This window comes from Amblyomma maculatum, chromosome 6 (genome assembly GCF_055883805.1).
Source record: "Amblyomma maculatum isolate TAMU_Amacu chromosome 6, ASM5588380v1, whole genome shotgun sequence".
Classification (NCBI taxonomy): domain Eukaryota; kingdom Metazoa; phylum Arthropoda; class Arachnida; order Ixodida; family Ixodidae; genus Amblyomma; species Amblyomma maculatum.
In genome coordinates this window covers 110,949,423-110,964,909 of record NC_139349.1, presented here as the reverse complement: position 1 = coordinate 110,964,909, position 15,487 = coordinate 110,949,423, and the positions used below count along the sequence as shown (strand labels likewise).

At 53.1% G+C, this 15,487-nt stretch overlaps 1 protein-coding gene across 8 annotated transcripts in view; it reads right to left on the bottom strand.

Moving 5' to 3' along the window:
* Positions 1–15,487, bottom strand: part of LOC146186578 (poly(rC)-binding protein 3-like) — a 364,017-nt gene that overhangs the window by 256,035 nt on the left and 92,495 nt on the right. For 7 of the 8 annotated variants that reach the window (XM_084607303.1, XM_084607300.1, XM_084607298.1 and 4 more), the window contains exon 3: positions 10,582–10,651. The exons of the other annotated variant lie outside the window; for it this stretch is intronic. The gene's annotated coding sequence lies outside the window, so the exon portion shown is untranslated. The remainder of the gene's footprint in view (positions 1–10,581; positions 10,652–15,487) is intronic. 8 annotated transcript variants of the gene reach the window in all.

The window sequence follows — 15,487 nt, the reverse complement described above, 5'->3', positions numbered from 1 at the left end:
TGTGCGACGGGTTCTGTTCGAGCGGGCAAAGAAGCGTGGGCGGCCGAGCTAGCGCGCGCGCGCGCGCGCCAGGGCGTGACGCTTTTTCTCAGTCCTCACGCGTCATCAGCGTCTTCCGAGCCGCTGACACGCGCGCGCGACACCAACCCCGACGGGCACGAGAACAAGCACACAGGCGAACGAGAAACGCAGCAGCACCGACCTCCGTGCTCACGCCACGCGTACGCGGTCTCGACACCGACCTGGGAGGAGGGGTAGCACCAGTGACACCTATAGCTGCTCCACCGGTGAACTTCGCCCAGGTGATTAAACGGCGGGAAAAAAAAAAAAAAAAAAAGAGCCGCCGGTTGTAAAAGACTCGCCAGCGAGGCTCCAATTGCGTCCGCTGTCACGAGGTGTCTGTCGGCCGGCGCCCAAGGTAGCGGCTCTCTCTCGACCCCGCGCAACGGCGAGCCCAAGAAGGACAGGCAAAGAACAATAAATAAATAAAAAAAAAAGGAATGGACGTAGACATAAGGCGAAGGGTACAGCGCGTGTGCTCGAGCAAGGGCCAACCACGGAAGGGGAGAAAGAAGACGGGGGGGGGGGGGGGGGGGGGGGGGGCCGAGGCGATAAACAAAAGCGAACGGCAGGTGGCCCGGCGTTGGCTCGTTTACGAGTGACGTCGTAATGCGGGAGGGGATGGAAGCGGCGATATCCAACTTTCAGGGCGCCGTCTTGCGCGGAAGGTAATAGCTGTCGTAAACGGGGCCGCCTGCCGCGACGGCGGAGGCAAGCGCGCTCTTCCTCGGCTCTGGCTCGAGCGCCTTCCAAAGCCCGCGCTCCGTTTCTCAGCTACCTCCCCACGGCCACAGCTGCTTTCCCTGCATATACCCGCTACGCTGCAGAGGCGCGGTGTCACCCGACAACAACAACGCGCCATACTGCGTAGACGCATGACTACGTGGTGGAGACTCACGGTCTTAACGAGCGCTTTTAAAGTCGACAGACGCCACAGGTCACCGAGAAAACTCCGCTGGACCCCTTCCGCGATAGGTGATATGACAAACTGTCGGCGGACACATGCGCATCGATGAGAGCGCGTTTGATACGGAAGCCAGTAGTGAAAGCAACGCGTAATTACACTTCTGACAAAGACCGCATCAGTGGCGAGAGGGAGTAGCTTCAGGCTTCCTCCAGACATGCAGCAAAGGATAACGAATATGAGAGATACATACGCAGTCGTGAATGGCAAAGAAGTACTGACCAATCCGCCTTTTGCGCGAGTTTTCTGCGCATGCGCGAAGCCCCAGCGGCGACTGATGAAAACACATTGAGAGGCGTCGACGGCGCTTCTCGTCGCCGCACTCATAGCCAACGCACGGGGGCTGGAGGCGCGTTACGTTCACAGCCTCGGTAAAACGATGCCAACCACCTGTGCCGCTTACGGCTGCCACTCTCGAGGCGTGCCGGGATGCAAGACGCGTTTTGTTAGGTTTCCTTCGGCGAGTCGCGACCTGCAACGGCGTGAAGCTTGGATTAGGGCAACCAAGCGTCAAGACGTGAATGGGCGACCTTGGCAGCCGACTGCGTGCTCTCGACTGTGCGAAAAACACTTCGTTACAGGTATGTATGCATCTAAAGGAAATGTGCATGATGAAAAGTATCTACCGGAGTTTGCACCAAGCCTGTAACCCACCAGTGATAGCCGCAATGAGCACTTGTTCGGCGCGTCTGATTGCGATGTATTTTGTCGTTTGTTTTATTTATGTGCGAAGGGGCCGGGTAGCGCAGATATCACAGGTGGCTGTGTGCGCTAGACCGTAATATTTAGCATGTTTTATCGCGACTGCCGCCTGACTAAAAAGAAGAAAAAAAGGGTGTTTGTTGTGATGCACCGCCGTTAGCGAGCCGAGTGGTTGAGCTGGTCATGAGGCTCGCGAACGGCAGTGCATTAAAACGCCGTATTTTTTTTTTCTTGTTAGTGAGGTGGCAGTCACGATAAAACATGCTAAATATTACGGCGTAGCGCACACAGCCGCCTGTGATATCTAATTAAGCTACCTATAGCCCTTTCCCACATAAAGATAAGAAGGGACAAAATACATCGCCTTCAGGCCCCGGTGCAACTGAAGCAATCACGCACCGAAGATATCCTCATTGCACCTATCACTGGTGCGCTACAGCCTGGGTGAAAACTCCAGTAGGTACTTTTCATCATGCCTATTTCGCTTAGATGCATACATACCTGTGGTATCTATGTTTTTGCCGCTCGGAGCATATGACGCACTTGACACTTGCACGACGCACAGTATTTTTTTTTTTCTAATAAAAGGCTCGCCTTCGTGCACGCCAAAGCATCCGGACTTTGTTCCTTTAATGTACGCAATCAGATGCACTTCGTTAGGAAGCTTGATAATCGTCGTCTTCGTCCAACCGTTTGCAACGGCAAGGAAACCGCCCGGCACAATAAATGAGTCTCCTGGAGGGTTCATGCTCGTTCACTTGCAGAGTGGATCGTTCCTGACCGAGATGCGCATCCGATATGTAGGAGATTCACATGTGTCACCAAGTTGTTGATTCCGCAGAAATCGCGGCGGAGGCAGAAATGAACGTTGGAGATCCTTTCACAACAGAATGACCATTCTCTGCGCACCGAGAACCTTTTCACCACTGCGACCACATCCGTTCTGACTCCTGAGGCCAGAAACCGGCTACAGCTCTGAATCATCCATTGCCAGAAAAATGCAGCGAGTTTCCTGCAGGTGTGCATTCGGGCCGGGACAATGCCCTTTTCACGGGGTGTGTATATGTGACTCTCTGCCGATCTTCGTGGATGAAATCCTATAGCTGCACGGTTGTAGATGACGCGAGGAGGAAGCGACGCCCATTGCACCATGCCGGCGCCGCGGTGACCGCATTGTGCTCGGTAACTCAAGACACCCCGCGCATATGCGCCGCTCAAAGTCACAGGAGACGATTCCACCTAGCTCTGCAGCATCAACAAACCCCTGGCTGCTTTACCCTTTGAGATCCCCCTCTCTCTCTCTCTCTGCCCCCACGCTCTCCTGTCTGCCGAAAACCTGCACGCTGAGACGCTCATTCTGTCACGTCGAACACGGCCCGCGCTACACGCTCTTACAATACGAAGATTGTATATGCGTACGTGCGTTATTAGTGGATTGTGAAAACTCTCTACCTTCCCCCATACTGCGTGAACATGATATGCTGCAATCACTGTCACTACTTTCCGCTCCGAGGCCAAAAAAGGGGGGAAGCTTTCGCTTTCTACCAGCGTTGGCGTGGCCATTTCGTATGGTGCGCTCTCGCGTCGTCTGCTACACTGCCGCTCAATGTGTTTCCTGCCCGCTCCCGCATGATGGCGCCACATCCTGCCGCAAAAGGCGGATTGCACTGCTAACTTAAAATCGAGCCACGGCCAAAAAAAATATAATAACTTCGTGTCGCTTATTATCTTATACGTGAGCTATACATGTGACCATGCACTACGGTAACAATCAAAAACCGGCACTCGAGCGAAAAAATAACTATCCTCCACATCCTCCTTGAACCTTCCCTCCTAAACAGCCGTCAATGTCGCACCGCGGCGAAGCCTTCATCTTCCCCATTTGACGGCCCCACAAGCTACCGTACGGGAACCGAGGATGGGGAAGCGCGCACCTCGGCGGTTCCTCCTTCGCAAAAACCATATTCCGGAGGCACCGTCCATGCAGCTGTCGTCGTGGCAGGAGGCTATTAACGCCAAAGCCACAGAAGATGAAGCGGCAGCAGAGGAGGGAGCTTGCGGCGAGGTGTGTCCGCCATTCCATCTCCTCCTCCTGCTCGCTTTCGCGTTTGCCCTGCCGGCAAAACGTCGAGCCCCCTCGTCTTCCACGAGCGAGAAGCAGCGAGAGACAAGCCGCCTTCAGATCCAGCGATGACGCCGCCGCAGACGCCAGAGGCAGGCAGCAGTGCTTCTCAGCGGGAGAAAATGAGCGCAGCAGCCGCCCTTGCACAACTGTCCAACTCAGGAGCCCCGTCTTCCTCCCTCCACTTCATCGCGAGATTGGCGAGAGCGGCCGACATTGGACGCGACACGAACCTCCGCTGCCGTCGATGACGCGAGGGGAAGCGGGAACCAAGATCGAGGCGCCCGCGTGCCGCACTCACCCGCGTATAACGGGCGCGGTCGCGCTCCCCTGCAGGTACCCTTCGCGATGACGTAGAGAAGTGACATTTGTGTGCGCGAAGACGCCGCGGGTGCCAATGGATGCCTAGATCGCACATATGTGCGCGTTCAAATCTGGCTATCTTCAAACGACGAAAATCATCATTAGCCTTAGCGCCAACCAGGATGTCCTTCGGCGCTCATACCACCCAGAGGAATTCTAGCGCAATATGCTTCCCTTGAAGTGCCAGACTTCCAATGAAACACCGGCGGACCATCCAGAGCGACTCGAGCGGCGGATTAGAAATGACCGGGTGAAGGCGCAGTACGAGGCCACAAATGCCCGTCCTCTGAGACCCTTGTGTGCTAGTACCGTGGCACAGTCACGCCAGAAACAGGGCAGGCGTCCGAGAATTCTCAGCTTTCAACAAATCGAAAAATCAGTGACATGGCCACATAATGTTCCACGCGAATGCGTCTTCTCTGCATCCCAGAGCATTGAGGGGAAGAAAACACGAATCCTTCCGGTACAGCTTACAACTTTGACTCGAACGACGCTGGTCGATATCATGCAGCTATGGGCCAGCAAGACTGGGTCCCGGATGCAACGTTCGCCTCCTGATTTCCCGGCTCATTATTTCAGCTGTCCTCGCGAGTGCACCATCACAAGACTCTTCATTCGGCTTTCCCTGAGGTTGCACAATGCCGGTGGGAAAACAATACGCAGGCAAATCCACCTTTCTAGGTATGTGCACAAGATCTCCGAAGATGCACTCCGCAATAGAATACCGTGAATTGTAAGTTATTGTAAATTGTGAAGTGTCCAGAAGCGACACATGGGCGTGAAGGACACATCAGTGGAGGACTCGGAATGCATTTATTAATACCCCCCTCCCCCCCCCCCCCCCTCCCTTTCCTGTTTGTCAACGCCCACAGACAGCGCACAACCCAGGCGCACGCCTTTTGAGTCTCGCCTATATGTGCAAACATCTACTTGTTGCAACGCAATATAGAGGGGAAGAAAATAAAGCAACAAATATATCACGCCGGCTTTGCGACTACAGCCCAATATGCCTTATAACGTTCGGCAACAGTATACTGCTACATCTAGCGTATCAGCATCCTGGCGACCAACGTACGCATCAAAAGGCATGCAGTGCCGCACCGACACAACACTTTCACAACCGACGTCGACAACTGGCGTCGTGACAAAGTGCATATGGCGCACACGATCAAAGGCAAACATTTTCCCTGCCTCCCCAATCCCTTCGTACACGAGCCATACGCATTCTCTGTAAGCGCAGTGAAATCGGTTTGCTGATAGGAACAGATATTAGCCAACGCCATCCACGCTACTTGGACGGGCTTCGCGCGACCGTTCCAGTAATTTTCTCAGTCGCCCTCGGGGAGTCCGGCGCAGAAATTGTCCTCGTATCTCAACTCGCCCGCGGGCGAAACGGCCCTCAGTGATCGTGAACGTAAAGCGCGCTCCGCCTACGGGAATACCCATTGAAACGACCCACGGAGACACATCTGCGCGGGGTGCAGTGAAGACAGCTAGCGTACGTACGGCGGTGTTGCAACCTCGGCGGCCCGCGTCACCGCGACCGCGCGAACAGTCCACACGCGATGCCAGAACTACGCGCACTATACGCGCGAAAGCACGGCCGGGGAGCCCCCGCCGGCCATCGCGACGACAACGACGGCTAGCGCGGCCGAAGGCGCTCGCGACGGGAGCGGCGGGTCGCTCTCGGCTCGACTCCATCCAGCTCCGCCGATCGCGCACCCGGGGTCCCTGGAGCGCAATCTTGGAGACGTCGGACAGCGTCGGCGGAGCTACGGGCACAACTCGAAGGACGCCCCCCGAGCACAGTGGGAGCCCCCGGCACGGGATGACGCCGCAGAGGCTTGCAAAGCGTCTCGGGGGACGACGCTCTCGACGCGACGCCCGTCGTCTACGGGAGGAGGGGAAAGGAGGAGACCGAAACGCGCCCCCTGATTGAGACAAAAGAGGCGCAAAAAGGCTGCTGTTCAGCTCCCCCATCAAATCGGCCACGTGCCTGCCTCTTTGGCTCTCGCTCTCTCCGCGCGAAAGTGCGTGAAGAATAAATACGAAAGAGAACTGCCGCGGATGGCGTGAAAAAAACGACCCTGGAAACGACCGTCGGCAGATATAACTCCCGCAGGAAGAGACGAAGTCCCGAATGTTCCAAATGCGCAATGTTCTCGCTCACTTCGATGGTCCCGCTAACTCGAGCGAACGATCTAGGAGATAATAAAAGAAAGGCGGTGAATGTATAGGGCATGAGCTGTGCAAATATAATGCCTGAACGTGAACTGTATGCGAGGCGAAGGCATTTGCCTCAACCGTAAGAATGCCGGATGATATCGAACGGACTTGGTGGACAAGCTAAGGCGTTTCGTCATGAGCGCCACGGCTCTATAGCCAGCAATCAACGCTTCAACGCGCTCGCGACGACGCTCGCCGCCAATCAATAGCATCGGCTATAGCAACCAGTGCAGCGCGGAGCGTGTGTACATGAATTCCGTGTCACAGTCACCCTCACAGGTACGACGTGTTCGGGCGCAGATAGGACACCAAAAGGAGTACCAACAGCTTAGCATTTCGGTGCTCCACGAAAAGCCGGGTCGTTCTCGATAAGCGTTATGCCTTCTTCCTCAACAACAACAACAAAAAGAAAACGCTTTCTGGCGATAGTCAAGATTCCTTCAGTCTTCGCAGAATCCGGAGTAGTGGCGCACGCTGACATTCTCTATACCTGCACTGCCGTGGGTGATGCAGTGATTAGGCTGCTCGGCTGCTGTGCCCATAGGATGCGGGATCGAATCCCGACCGCGGCGGCCGTTTTGCGATGAAGGCGAAAGGCAATGCGCCCGTGTGCTTTGCGACGGCAGTGCAAGAAGCCCAGGCGGTCGAAATTTCCGGAGCCCTCCACCACGGCCGTCCCTCATAGCCTGAGTAGTTTGGGACGTCATACATCCAAGAACCAAACCATTCTTCACGCATTTCTACGATTCCAACGGCTCATCCAGAACTGCATTTCTCTTCCTTGTTTTTAAAAAAATCGCTACAGCATGCTCATCCATCCTCTTCCTTCTCTCACTCAAATCAGAAGGAGCCTTTCCTCTCGCCATAACATTCTCACTTTGCTGCAGAGATGTTACCATGCCCTTCCTTTTCTGCCTAACTTCCTCCTCCTGCAGAGATTTCTGATAAAAATGATTGGTTACGCGAAAACAGGCAGTGCAGCAGCTGCCTAAATCCCGGTGCAAATCACAACAGCATCACGGGGAAAAGACAAAGGGGGGAATAGAAGATGGAACGCCCTAGCGGAGGACTCCGGGTTGTTGTTGTGGCTGTAGGAAGAAGGAAAAGAAAATGCACGGGCCTGCTACTGGCTCTGTAACTGAGCCACCTTCGCTGCCTCGTGCAGACAGAAGAGAAAATAGGGAAGAAAGAAAAGGAAGAGGGAGAGAAGGACGCGCGCATCAACAGCCGTCGTCCACCACCGAAGCGGTGGCGGGTGCAATGACGGCCTACAACAGATAAAAATTCGGTGGCAGGCTAGCCCCCGCTGCAAGCGGCGGTGACCCACCTGTCCCAGCCCCATCAGGGGAGTCCTGGGACTCCGGGTTGATTTTCGCAGCCAGGAGGTTCATTAACGCGCGCTGACATGGCACAGCACTGCAGAGTGTTTAGCAGTTCTTCGCCTCCAAGTCAGCCGAATTTCACGCCAACTAGGATGAGAGCTGTCCAAGCAGGACCAATCCGCTCCTTGAGCGACAAAATGCCCAAACGAAACCCCAGCAGCTCTCGTTCCACACATTAAAGCAGTAGGAAGCGAAACTGTTCAGCCAAGCGTTGGACGTCCAGCAAAGGATCGTCGTCCCAGGCCTGGTCCGTGGAACAGCAAAAGCCAGCGGAACCCTGGACAAGGGAGCCGACCAACCTGCTTGCCACTTCACTTCCCATCCTCGTTTTCGCTTCGCAAAGTTATACCTCACTCCGTTTCTCATCTTACGGGACGCGATTGTCACTGTCTGTATAGCACCTCTTCGCAAAGGACTATGTAAGCTTGACTATAGCACCCTTGAGTTTGATCAGAGTGTCGGTCGCTTCCAGCAGCCGAAGGGGCTCCTTCGTTCGTTGGGCATCCAGCTGGCACGGCAGGCAGTCTCTACGGCTACAATTGCAAACACCATTTTCCCACAGGATAGTTAAGCGGGCGAGTTGGTGATACATTATCCAAAAAAACTGCGCGAACAAACGGGGACGAAAGGAAGAAACCTCAGGAACAAGCGCTGACTCGCAACTAAAATGTATTCACGGGAAACACGCTTACATAAGGAAACAGAAACAATAAGATACCAGAACCAGAACGCACATGTTACTATGTGATATCCAGATATGCAACCTCACTCCTGCGTGACTGTGAGGGTGCATATCTGGATATCACATAGTAACACGTGCGTTCTGGTTTTTGTGTTTTATTGTTTCTGTTTCCTTATATAAGCGTGTTTCCTGTGATTAAATTTTAGTTGAGAGTCAGCGCTTGTTCCTGAGGTTTCTTCCTTTCGTCCGCGTTTGTTCGCGCTGTTTTTTTGGAACATTATCCCTGTTCTGCTGCGTTCTACTATATATGCAGGTAGCCCAACACGGCGCAACTTACAAGGATCTCCGTCCACGATGACGTCAGTGCCAAGCTCCTCATGCGGCACTGCGCGATCACGCTTCTTCATCAGAGGATTATGTTTAGGTGGTGGTGGTGGTGCAAACTTTATTTCCGCAGTTTCTCGGGGCCGATTTCCCAGATGCATTCACACGTGCCAGAACGCCCGTTTCCACACGGACAGGTCTTATTTAAAAAATATATATATATATCCATTCCGCGGCTACAATTTCTTGCCGAGAAATCCGAAAGAATGCATGACCAACAATCAACCACGCTGCAACATGGAGTTCAATGGGCCTCATATCCAAACAAATATTTCGCCACGAACATGGCCGAGAGCTAGTGCACGCAAGGAGGCGAACGAAATAATAATTAAAAAATGGCTAAGTTTCTTCATATAGCGCTGAGTTATGGGGTCTGTCGACGGTTCCGAATTACTGCGTAGGCAATGACCCCAATAAAAATGCGAAAAATGCTAACGCATGTCTGTAGCCTCGGAGAGCGAGGCCTTTACCCTCGGGAGGCAACATCAGCCAGCCCCCTCCCCAACATGCGCCCACCAAACTCACTAACCAGGGGCTATTCCTCCACTCCCTAGAAAGTAGGTCCTCTCCCCCTCTTTCCCGGACTGTGCCTCCTATTGTGTCCCAGCAAGCACGCAAAGGGAGAACATTTCTTGACCTCAGCTACTGATTGTTTGATTGAAAAGCTTTAATGAGCTATATAGATGAAACGGCTGTCAAATTTAGCACCCGTCATACAGGGGCGCGCGCAAAACGAAACCTGCGCCATACTTGCAGTTCACGTTCAATATACTTGCAGTAAGTATGGAAACTAGGGGAGAAGCAGCCCCGCAATTTCGACGGTTAATCGACGTCGCGTTCATACCCCCTTCCGCAAGCAAAGGAGCCGGGAACCCCAGTGCTCTGGCAGTCACTGACGGGATATCCGGAGCCGTGACAACGTTTATGCAAAGGAAGACGGGGGGTGGGGGGCAATGCTTCCTTTCTTTCGAGCTCGCGTCCCTCTCCAAGAAAGCGCGGGGCGACATGCGTCCCATATAAGGGCTATAATGGCGTAAATATTCATCGTCCCGAGATCGCGTCGTGCATCCTTTATTATGCAGACACGCGAGCAGCTCATGCACTGATGAGAATATCGGCCGTCTCTCTGTGCTTCTTTTTCCACTCGTGCCTCGCGAAACGCAAGGAACGCCCGTCGGTAAGGTCTACTACTACGTCCCCATCGCTCATCTGTTCGTTCAATCGACCCAAGCGGGGGCTCGGGATGGGCTAGCGCCCCGGGAGCAAGAGAAGGTAGGAGGAGCACGCTTGTTGCTGGGCGCACCTCGTACACCAGCGTAGGCGGACGACGTTAATGACAATCTTGATTGTCGACGACGCTGGCTGTCGAGCCTCAAAGTGGGGGACAGCGCCGTAGAAGACTACGCCTACCGCGTGCAAAACGAAAATTGGAACTCGACAATGCACAGCTTGACTGAGCATGAGGAAATACTGATGAGAAGTGACTTAGCCGCGGCAGCCATCCCCGATCAAGACGGGTGCCTCTCACGGTACTATTGCTCTTCCTCCACTCAGTCCACACAGCAGCGGCGAATTAAATTTCCCCCGCGACCGAACCGTCACGAAAGCCGGGCGCGTTTTCCAGCGCCGCGTGCTGGGCACGTGCGCGCATAAGAGGATCGCGTATGCATGAAGCCCGTTCGGCGCTCGAGCTCACCGCAGTCGCTGACGGGGGCCGATGAGCCTGCTGCTTCCTCAGTTGCCGCGGTTGACCTGGTTAGCTTTGCCTGGAACACAGAGGAGGCCGGGTAGAGGGAGGAGAAAGAAAAAGGGAAAAGTCACACACAGGCAAAAACACACGCTTCAGCGCCGCGCACAGGACACACGCGACTCGTCGTCGCCGCTTAAGCAACACAGCAAACAGCATCGCGCAACCAGGACACCGTTCCGACCCCGGGCCGACGGCGGCAGGTGCTCGGAAGAGAGGGTGGGTGAGAGGGCGACGCGTGCACGGCGCGCTAGAAAACGCCCGTACTATATAATGCTGAGTTGCAATTAACGGTTGCGGCAGCGGGTTTCAATAAGCGAGCCCGCAAGGGTAAAAAAACTAAAGGATTATCAGCGAACGCTCCCTCAACCGTGAATATGCAACTACTATTATTTTTTGGGGTTTTTTTTTTTCTTTTTTTTTTCCACTTGTACATACCGCGAAACATAGAACAAAAAAAATAAAAAGGAAACCCCAAACGCCACCGCACTGTGGTGAAACCCACGGCCGGTCTGAAACGAAGCTCTCGCTCCTCCTCTGCTAGCTCTCTCCTGTTATCAACACACAAGGATAATCCCAGTGGCAGCGACGAGCATTCGTCGCAGGCAAACGGTGTGATCGGCAGACGACGCAGCGCCATCTCGGGAGGTGTGATTACCAACGCCACGCCATAGCCTTTGCAGCGGAAATACCAATTCCCCTAGCAATATCTGAGACACCAATAACATCGTCAACGTATCGCCGTCTCCTTTCAGAAAAATGTTAGTTCTGTGAACCGGGATAAAGTGCTTGAATGAGATCTCTCCCATTGTCTTCCAATTAACCCTGTCCTGTGCTAGCTGCATCCGCCTGGCCCCCGTCTAGCTTTCTGCCAACCGCCCTCTACTACACTTTCCTTCCTTGGAATCCAATTGGTTACCCTCTCCGACCATCGGCTATTATCTCTTCGCACTAGATGCCCCGCCCAAGCTCACCTTTCTTTTTTCATTAACTCTAGCTATTTCTCCCACCCACTCTGCACGCTTGCGTAAACTTAAGCAGAAGCCTTTTCGTTAGCCTCCACGTTTCAGCCCCAGAGGTGACTACAGGTAAGATATACTTTCCTACTAAGCGCTACTGGTAAGCTGCTTAAAGCTGCTTAAGTAGGGGACACCTAACTTTTGAGTTCCTGTTTAATCCTTTGAAATGATGGTTAAGACATTACTGTACACGGATCGCCACACGATATTGGCCTACGACCGCTGAATAAATCGTAATCGAATTTCTTTTCTCCCCTGTTACAGTTTCGGTTTCAACAGCCGAGCGATGGCTGTGACGTCAGAGCCAACTCTCTGTCACCTGAGGAATAAGAATAAACTGCCATATAATCAATTCTCTGTCATCCAAACTGACTACAAATCAAAAGCCAGCCTCTCTCAAGAACAGGACTCCCTGCAAGTGAAGAGTCAGCGATTATGTCGCTCTCTTTACATCTCGTGCGTAGGCTTGATTGTGACGTCACAGCCATCGCTCGGCTGCTGAAGTCGTAATGTGAAATAAAAACAAAAACAAATTGCAATTTATTTACCGGTCGTCGACAAAAAAACGCTTAGTGATCGATAAACAGGAATGTTTTACGCATTGCAAACAAGAAGAAAAATGCAACCGGAATCTGGTGAAACTCTCTTTCGTACGCTTCCTCCGGAGGTCAATTCAGGAGCAGCGCGCCTGTACATAACCATTACAGCTTTGAGGGAAAAAGCAAAAACAAGCAGAAGGTGCAAATGAGCATGCGCTACACAAAAGTATCTACGAGCACAGGCGATCGCACTTCTGTCGCACTGCACACAACCGGCCGCCTCAAGGCCCAAGCGCACCGCAATAAACATTTTTCATTCTTTCTCCATGGCTGACACTTTTCTTGACCTCGCTGTCCCGTACGCACTACCTACGATTGTCGCTTTCACCCCCCCCCCCCCCCTTTTTTTTTTTTTTTTTTTTTTTTTTTTGAGCAGGCTGTTGTTTGAAGCCTTCGCTATTCGAGCGCCTGCCAGTTCTGGACCAAGTCCACTGATTTCCCCGCTGCCCGGAATCGAGCTGCGGCGAAAAAAAAAAATAAAGAAAGAAAGGACACGATCGCGACCTGCACAAAACGTGGGCGGACAGATCGCGTCACCCCGCCGCTTCCAGATGAGATTGCAGCCTTCTATCCTTTTTCCGGCCTGCATCAGAAACTGTTAAGCTGCTCGGAACGCCCCGCGTGAACATTTTCTAGCCAGCACTGCCCTGCCAACCCCCCCCCCCCCCCCCCCCCCCCCCCTTCTCCGAAACCAATGCGCAGTCCGCTATCTGCTTAAACTCCAGGACTTGGGACTGTTTCGGGTTTGGTGCCGTGCAGCGCATAACTGCGTCAATCGCCCAGCAACAGGCAGAAAAGTCAGCTCCCTTGCTGCTCCTCAAGATACAGGGCGCAATCCGAACCTAAGAAGAGTTTCAAGAAACTCTGACAACAAAAAGAAATGAAAAGTCGACGAACGACGACCCACAGCGTTTTCAGACCTAGGAGAGGAGAGGCCTCACGTGACGCCATTCGGTTCCCCCGGTCTCTTATCAGTGACCGGCCGCTGATAAAGGTAACGAGAGGAGCCAGAGGAGAAAAGACCCCTAGTAATAATGCGCGCCTATCCAAACGCGCAACTTCGTGCCGAAAGGAAAGGTGAGAAAGTTTCCCTATTCACCGAAGTCCGCGGCCTCAGCCAGCGATTCCCGAAAACTCGGGAGGGCGCGCAGCGCTCGTAAAACCGCGACGTGCCACTTCCGGACTCGGTCCCGGAGCGGTCGGTACGCAGGCACCTGATTGGCTGACCAGACTCATTAAGTGCCCGAGCGAAAAGATTGAAAGCACACACACAGCCAGCATGCTACAGCGAACTTCGCTTGAGCATCGCGTGTGAAGAGAAGACCACCCTCCCTCCCCACTCCTGAGACAGTGCACCTCAGAACTTTTGAGTTATACCAGTAGGTAGTAGTAGTGTAAAACATTTATTTGGGAAAATGGGTTATGAGTTAAGGGCGGGGTTGGCCGGGTCCTCAGTCCGGGACTCCGTTGGCTGATGTCGCTGTCCGAGCTTTCGCTAGCAAGGTCCTTTGTGCTGCGAGGTCGGAGCTGAACAGGGCCACCTCCCAATCCACCCACGTTCGGTTTTCTTTACGAGGTATGGCTTGGCTTTCTTGTCAAGCCCATATACCATGTGGTAAAGGTCTGCTTTCTGGCCGCAAAATGTAATTCTGCTGAGAAAGTTCCCGGGCTAATTTTGTGCATTCTAGCAGGGCCGTTGCAGGGCAATGTTTGTAAACGCCAAAGGTGACACTCCTCTAATTTATCGAGTCCTTTAGCAGGTGCTGGGAATGCTTGTCTCGGGAACTCCGCTTCGAAAATTGACTGGCTTTAATACACACTTGTCAGGTGCTTAGGAATTGTCGCGCCATCTAGAAGCGGTCAATAGAAGCTTTCTGCCATTGCCATCATTGCTTTTTGGAAATCACTCTTTCACTATCTTCTTTTTCACCTTAATTACCTCAACGGCTGTTATGTCTAAGGATTCCTGCTGCGTACTACAACTCTTGAACGAAACCGCCATTTTTTTTTTATACATGAGCACTATGGTAAATTTCGCAACTGGTAAATATTAAATAGCTCTGGTGCACCTACGTCTTTGAAGCTGCGAGGAAAAACAAAAAGCGATCGAGAAGTGCCGGTTAAGCATCAAAACCAAGTGCTTTCGCACAAAGAAAAAAACCAAGTCAAGTGCGAGCCACCTACGAAGCTAAAATAAAAAGGAAGATGTATGAAAAACAAGCACACGCGTATACACATTTCGAACCAAACGACCCAGCAATCAGGTGGAAGCACGCGGAGCGTCGGTGCTGCAACTGCCGTTGAGCGAATGCCGGCATCTCATTTAGAATCGATGCCCGACTCAACGAACGCTCAGTGCTGCTCGTGAACTCCATCGATCTCGCCCCAATTTCTTTAGAGTATACAAAGCAGCGGCGCAAGGATGACGCGCTTATATGACAGAGGGCTGCAGTCTGTAGAACCAACGCTGACGGTCCCTGCCGTTTCCGGTGCGCCGTTTCCGGTGCGCAGCAGCAGCCACAACCCTTCCCTAGCCGACGTCGCTGAGTAACTGAAAAATAGATATTAATGAAACCCGACACTAGCGAACAGGTGAATCCGTCCAAGACGAGCGCGAAGAGGACTTGAAAGAATCGCCGGTTCGTTCAAAGGTCCGCAAAAACGCGATTATTCACGAAGCAATCTATTACTAACGACGTTCGGTTTCGTGGCGTTCACCTCGTCAATAACTGAAAACACATTCGCGCTGAAGCGAGTCCCCGGGACAGCGCCATCGCAACATACATTCGCCGACAGGACGGACGGCAGTGTGGGGTTATCGAAATTGTTTAATAAACCAACGGTTCATTATTCTAGACCACTCATCTCCCCTGCGCAGACAGCCGCGGCGCCAAGCATGCGTCCTCAAGGTTGCGTGATCAGGATAGCGGCGGTATAAACGAATAAAAAAAAAATAAAAATAAAGGATAAGACAGAAAGAGTAACCTGAAAACGGACGCATCCATACAAACCGCGCGAGCGTGCGGATCGTGGCGTGGGTGAGGGCAAGGCCCGGATGGAGAGGGCTGGGGGGGGCGAAACCGCTGGCCCGTGTAAAGAGTGGACGAGAGCGCCGTGTGCCATGCCCATCGCATCGCGTTAATTATTTCTACGCTGGCACGCTTTTATCGCGCCCTCTTTCTCCTTCTTCACTGTCCCTTTGTAGCGTGTTTTCCTTATTTTCCCCCATTCCATCTC